This window comes from Ctenopharyngodon idella, chromosome 8 (genome assembly GCF_019924925.1).
Source record: "Ctenopharyngodon idella isolate HZGC_01 chromosome 8, HZGC01, whole genome shotgun sequence".
Classification (NCBI taxonomy): domain Eukaryota; kingdom Metazoa; phylum Chordata; class Actinopteri; order Cypriniformes; family Xenocyprididae; genus Ctenopharyngodon; species Ctenopharyngodon idella.
In genome coordinates this window covers 5069719-5076161 of record NC_067227.1, presented here as the reverse complement: position 1 = coordinate 5076161, position 6443 = coordinate 5069719, and the positions used below count along the sequence as shown (strand labels likewise).

The 6443-nt window shown below is 36.6% G+C and overlaps 1 long non-coding RNA gene across 1 annotated transcript; it reads left to right on the top strand.

Moving 5' to 3' along the window:
• The first annotated feature begins 3358 nt into the window (after positions 1–3358).
• LOC127518051 (uncharacterized) lies at positions 3359–6443 on the top strand. Its single transcript, XR_007931444.1, has 3 exons — positions 3359–5140; positions 5620–5692; positions 6319–6443. It is a non-coding gene; the product is annotated as an uncharacterized LOC127518051 (long non-coding RNA).

Genomic DNA, 6443 nt, shown 5'->3' with positions numbered 1-6443 from the left:
CTAGGTTTAAATTAACAGCTACATGTGCATGTAAACCCCAAACAATTAGCAGTTTTAGTTTATCAGCAAGTGCAGTTTTTGCAAGCAGGCTTAACTTGGAACAAAAGATTTTTTGTACATTTTGTGGTAGCATATACTGATGAGCACACTTTACATCAGTGTTTAGGTACATTGAAAAAAGAGGGTTTTTTTTTTGTCATTTATTTAAAGTGCATTTTTGGTCTTTAAAGGATTAGTTCACTTTAAAATGAAAATTAGCCCAAGCTTTACTCACCCTCAAGCCATCCTAGGTGTATATGACCTTCTTCTTTCTGATGAACACAATCGGAGAAATAGTAATAAATATCCTGATACAGCCGAACTTTATAATGGCATTAAGTGTTACCAAACGAGTATGAGCTGAAGAAAGTGTCTCCATCCACATCCATCCATCATAAACATATTCCACACAGCTCCGGGGGGTTAATAAAGGCCTTCTGAAGTGAAACGATGTGTTTGTGTAAAAAAAAAAAAAAAATCCATTTTTTTTTTTACAAGTTATGAAGTAAAATATCTAGCTTCTGCCAGACCACCTTCTGTATTCAAGTTACGAAGAAAGTGTAAACTGTCGTCGCGTCAGTTACATATTTTCCGTAAGCTGAATAGGAAAGGCGTAGGACGTAGCGTAAGCTTTTTGAACTGCAAGAGATTTACACTTTCTTCGTAACTTGAATACGTAAGGCGTTCTGGCGAAAGCTAGATATTTTACTTCATAACTGTAAATATGGATTTTTTTTTTTTTTACACAAACGCATCACTTCGCTTCAGAAGGCCTTTATTAACCCACCCGGAGCCATTTGGAATATGTTTATGATGTATGGATGTGGATGGAGACACTTTCTTCAGCTCATACTCGTTTGGTAACAGTTCACTGCCATTATAAAGCTCGGACGCGTCAGGATATTTATTAATATTTCTCCGATTGTGTTCATCAGAAAAAAGAAAGTCATATACACCTAGGATGGCTTGAGGGCGAGTAAAGCTTGGGCTAATTTTCATTTGAAAGTGAACTAATCCTTTAAATAAAAAGGTCCTTTTTGGTCTAAGACTTTAGAAATTGTGGACAATAAAATAAATATGCTTTTCAACACTTCCCATATCTTTTGTTGCTGAAAGCTGTGCATTCAATCAATGCCATTGAACTGAATGAACTAATAGACAGGTTTAGTTTCTTTATATATATATATATATATGTCACATTAGCCCTTCCAGACATAGATTCTATCCCATCATGCATCCATTAGCCGTCCTTTCAGCTTCATTAAACTGTCTTTGCTAACTTTCTGACAGATATCAATGACTATCTGTAGGGCTTGGGTTCCCTGCGGAGGCTACTGTTGGCGAAACAACAAGAGAAAAAGGAAAAATGAAGCCGTTCTAGCCAGGGTAAAAGATACATTGCCTTACTTTTTTTTTTACTTACTTACTTTTTTAATTTCAGTTAGTCTGGGACATTTCTTTATTCTCCGTGTGGTGTTTCAGCCATTACTCTTATTACACAGCTACATTATAACCTTGTGTAATTAGTCTTATAAATAATCCTTTTATTAATGAACAGATTTGAAGGATATTATAAAGCAACATGCTGGTGAAACCTTAATCAATCACAGCTCCATTGTTATTCTGTGAATGTATGAGGTATGACTACCTTTGAAATCTACCCAAATACCCAAAAGCACTAGCTGTGCCATTCAAACCTGGAAAGCCACTGAATTGCATTAACATGAGCAAGAGTTGTACGGAGTGATCTGCATATTTGGTTGTTGTGTTGTCAACTCCTGCTGGAGCTGCTGGCTCTATCTGCCCCACGGCACTGCCTTTTTTGGGGTGGAATGTGGCAGGCCCCTCGGCAGCCACGACCCCCCTGCGAAAGCCATGGATATAAGCGCAAAACGTTGCGTTATGGGCCACAGGGTTTTCTCTCTTCAGATTTAGGGAAAATATGAAAGGGGATGTTTTCTGGACAGATTTTCATTTTAGTGTATTTTCAATATTTTTATCTAAATATTGGAAACTGTTCCTTCTATGATCCTTTGAATTTTTATCAGGTCTAAATTAAATGAATTATTATATTATATTATATTATATTATTGGTCATTTTTGACCAACTATTTTTATTCTTGGTATTTGACCAAAGTTACATTGAACCAAGTATAAGAACATAAAGGGAACCATGTGCTGCCTAAAGACACATGAAAGTGATTCACTGTATATTCCTAAATATTCCTAAAGACTGCTTTGCTTATGTTCTTAAAAAGTAGAGCAATGGTTATCATTTTTTCTGTTGGGAGAAAAATTAAACGGTTGTGAGGTTATGGCTTATTGACCAACCTAATATTAATGCCTGAAGTATAATTTGAAATCATTTCCCCAGTGGATTGAATGTACACTTGGACAGATGAACTGATATTTACTAAACGTTCTTTTGCTTCCAAAGCATTATTTGGACAGAGGTACTAAACTGCACCATCGCTGAACGGTTACCATGGTGACACTGCTTCATATTCCTAGAAAAAGGTTGCCTGGTTTATTGCGCTTGTCTGAGTATGGCTTAACTTTTTGTCCTCAGGTTGGTAACCAAACAGCACTGAAATGCTTGACTGTATATATAAATGGTTTGTTCAGAGAAGAGAAAATGGTTACACTTTATTTTGATGGTCCCCTTTAGACATTCTGCTGACTATAAGTTACGTTGCACTTACATGTCAAATAACTCTCATGAGAGTATTAGTAGTAGACATTTTGGGGCAGGGTTAGGGTAGGTAGAATAAGGAGTTAGGGTTAGTAGAGTAAGTTGACATGTAGTTGCAAAGTTACTTATAGTCGGTAGAATGTCTGTTGGGGAGCATCAAAATAAAAAGTTAGCAGATATTAAAAAGACAGTCTATTAATACTCAACTAATGCTTAAATGAGAGTTAGTTAACAGGAAGGTACAACATATAGTCAATAAGTGGACCAACAAAAAATAGATTTAATTGATTATATTCTTAATTAGATGCTTGCCTTAGCAGACACCACTAACAAGTTCAAAAGATTTGTCCAGTGGGATTAACATTAAACTGCCAATCATAGGAAAAATAAACTGATAGTTTGCTTTTATTATATATGCAAGCAGAAACTAAAGATGCCATGCCGCATTATTCAAATATTCGCCAGCGTTACGCACTTCTTCATAACTTTACCTCAAAACAGACTATTGGTTGTGAACGAGATGCAGTTACTCAGTGAGAGCTGTGGATTATGACTGTCAGCGTGGGGAGAAAAGAGGCTCTCTTTCTGATCTCAGAGGTGGCGAGTCTGGCCATGAAGCGTTCCTGGTGGCGTCTACCCCCGTGACGACCACATTATCTGCAGGAATGTGAGTCGAGTCATTTCCAATAATGATTCCGCCAGCTTCCACACCTCCAGACAAGTGAGTGTGGGTGACATGGGGCTGGAGAGGGAGGGAGTTTGAGATGCTTGTCAACTTGACTTCCAAGCCCCTCATTCACTGTAATGTGATGCAGAGGTTAATTGTGGAGCTGTGTAATAAGTGTTAATGTTGTTGCCTCTGACGTCAGTAAAGATGTGCAGGGGACGTTTGATGAATCCCTTTCTGTACTGGTGAGATAATCATTTATTGTTTTAGAACACTAAATATGTATCGTGTAGCCATTAACCCCTTACCAGACACCCCCCATTTTGGCAAGTGGGGCATAAATGACATACCCAAAATAAAAATGTTGCTGCTCATAAGTCATTCTGAATAGACCAACATATATTTAGAAAGCAAACACTTGAGAGTTTAAGACTCAGAATTACTCAGACTGTTATTAATATAGAGATATATAAGCTCAAACATAAAAGCAAAACTTAGAATGTATAAAAATATTATATGAATGTAGTATAACAACTTATAACCACAACTAAAGTGAAGCCACAAGTGTGGTCATGGTTCATTTCAAATCTGAGGATATCTCTAAAATGATGCATTCTACGAAGCATTTTGTATAAGCATGTCAGGTGAGTTTTTTTTTTTATTTTTTATCAAGGCTGATAATATGCTAATCATTATATGTTATTGCCCTGTAAACACATATATACTGACTAATGTCTGGCGAGGAGTAACTGCTCAATTCATGCTCTATTGTTTTCACTCAATGAACCTTTCACATGTCTGTCATGAATGAGACTTAATCTTTATTGTTCTTTTATAGTTATTTTTTTGTTTGTATTCAGCCATTATAGCCTTTTTTTTTTCTTTTCTTTTAATGGGTGATTCCCAGAGGTTCGAGATTTAGCATGCTCCACGTCAACCTTACTCGCTCGTTGTGACTTACAGACTTATGGTCCTCCTGGGAAGTTTGTATTTACCAGGTGGGAAGTCATGTTTACGACGTCAGGTGCGTTCAAGTCACTTTCGTCGGAGCAAGATGGCAGAGCAGTTTTCGAGAGTGTTGCCCTGTCCGAATACCCACACTTGCAGTCTTTGCACTTGACCACTCGTGTACTTACATTACGTATTTCCTGTATTTGGCCCAAGTGTTCAAGTAGGCTTGAAGACTGCAAGTGTGTGTAGAACTTTTGATTACCTGATGTGACACACTTATAGTCTTGCAAAAAATGCAAGTTTACGGAGCTTTTTTTATTTTCAATACTTTGCATTTTAAAACAAACTTTTAAATGTCTGTTCAGTAGTCGCTATGTAACTAACAAAAGACACAATTTTAAAATTGTGGTGCTTCTAATTAAATGATAAAAAGCAGTTGCTAATGTTGTACAAATACACATACCCTACCCATATTTGCACCAATAAAATGTGCAGCACTTTATGTTTTACTGCCAAAATATATGTAATATCTAATTAATTTAACTTACAGTGGAATGTTTTCCTCAACATCTCGCGATTTCGGCATGTGAGCTTCCGTACATAATGCATGATGGCATACGCTTAACCTCGAATACCGCTCCGAATGCGCACTTGCTTCCTGTCGCGTGCATGAGCTCTCAAGTGGCCAAGATCGCAAATGTGGGTATTTGGACAGGGCATACGCCTTCATGCACCATGTTCAGGAACTCACGTGCCCTGAAATCGTGAGACGTCAAGGAAAACATTCCACTGTAAGTTAAATTAATTAGATATTATATATAATTTGGTAGTAAAACAGAAACGGCCTGTTTCACAGACAAGTTTAAGCCTAGTCCCACACTAAAATGCATGTTTGAGCTGTTTTAACTGAAAGCAACTTGCACTGACATATCTTAAAATATGCTATTGTTTTATCTCAAAGATGCACACCAGTAATGTTTTTTTCTTTTTCTTTTTTCTTCTTCTTTTTTCTCTAAGGCACGTTTATAAAAGATACTTAAATGTCCTAATTGAACTAAGGCCTAATCCTGGTTTAATCTAAGCCCTGTCTATGAAACTGGACCAAAGTGTTGCACATTTTATTGATACAAAGATGAGTGTATTTTGTACAACATTTGCAAATGCTTTTTATCACAATTAGAAGCACCACAATTATTAAATCGTGTCGTCTGAGTATTGAAAATCAAAATCAAGCTCTGTATGCACTTTCATTTTAAATGTGTCCCATCAGGTAATCAAAAGTTCTACACACTTCCGGTCTTCGTGCCCGTTTGAAGACTTGTCATTCATCATAGTGAATCAGGGTAAGACAAAAACACGTTTTAGAAGAAGGATTGATGATGTATTGACTCATTATTTACATTTTGAACAACAACAAAAAAGTTACACAGTGTAACTTTAAGTATATTCTTGTATATTATATCCTTAATAATTACTCTATTTAAAAGTACGCAATCTTTTAACAAGTATCTTTTTCAAGTGAGCTGTTTTCTTCCCTTGTTATAATATTTTTTTACATATGTGTTCTTGTGCTAGATAAAATTCTAGTCAGATTTCTCTCTGTAAAATGCATTTACCTCTCAATTTCAAGGTTATGCCCTCAATATTGATTCAGTCAAAACTCATTTTCTGTATAGTGCTTGAAATACTTGACAAACACTGCTGCAACTAGGCTCCACTTTTGTGTGAAGTGCGTTAAAGAAGCACGGTTCAACTGGCTGCTTCATCTCACTAAGGGTTGTACAGAAGTTTCCATGTGGGACTATTCAGTTAATCACGAAAGTTTTGCAAGGCTACTGTATTATGAATAAAATACCAGTTAAACTAGAATGTTTAACAAGTTTACCCATTAAAAAACATAACAGATGTTTACTGCTGTCAAGGTGCAGCAAGATCCAAATTGATATTATGTAACACTATCCCACTACAGCACAGAAATAGAGCCCATATGATTGCTTGAGGAACGCACCTGTTGGCACATTTGCATTATTTCCCCATGTCTGGTGCAGACTGGATTGATCTGGCTGAGGATGAGAACATCAATGCCGTAAGTAG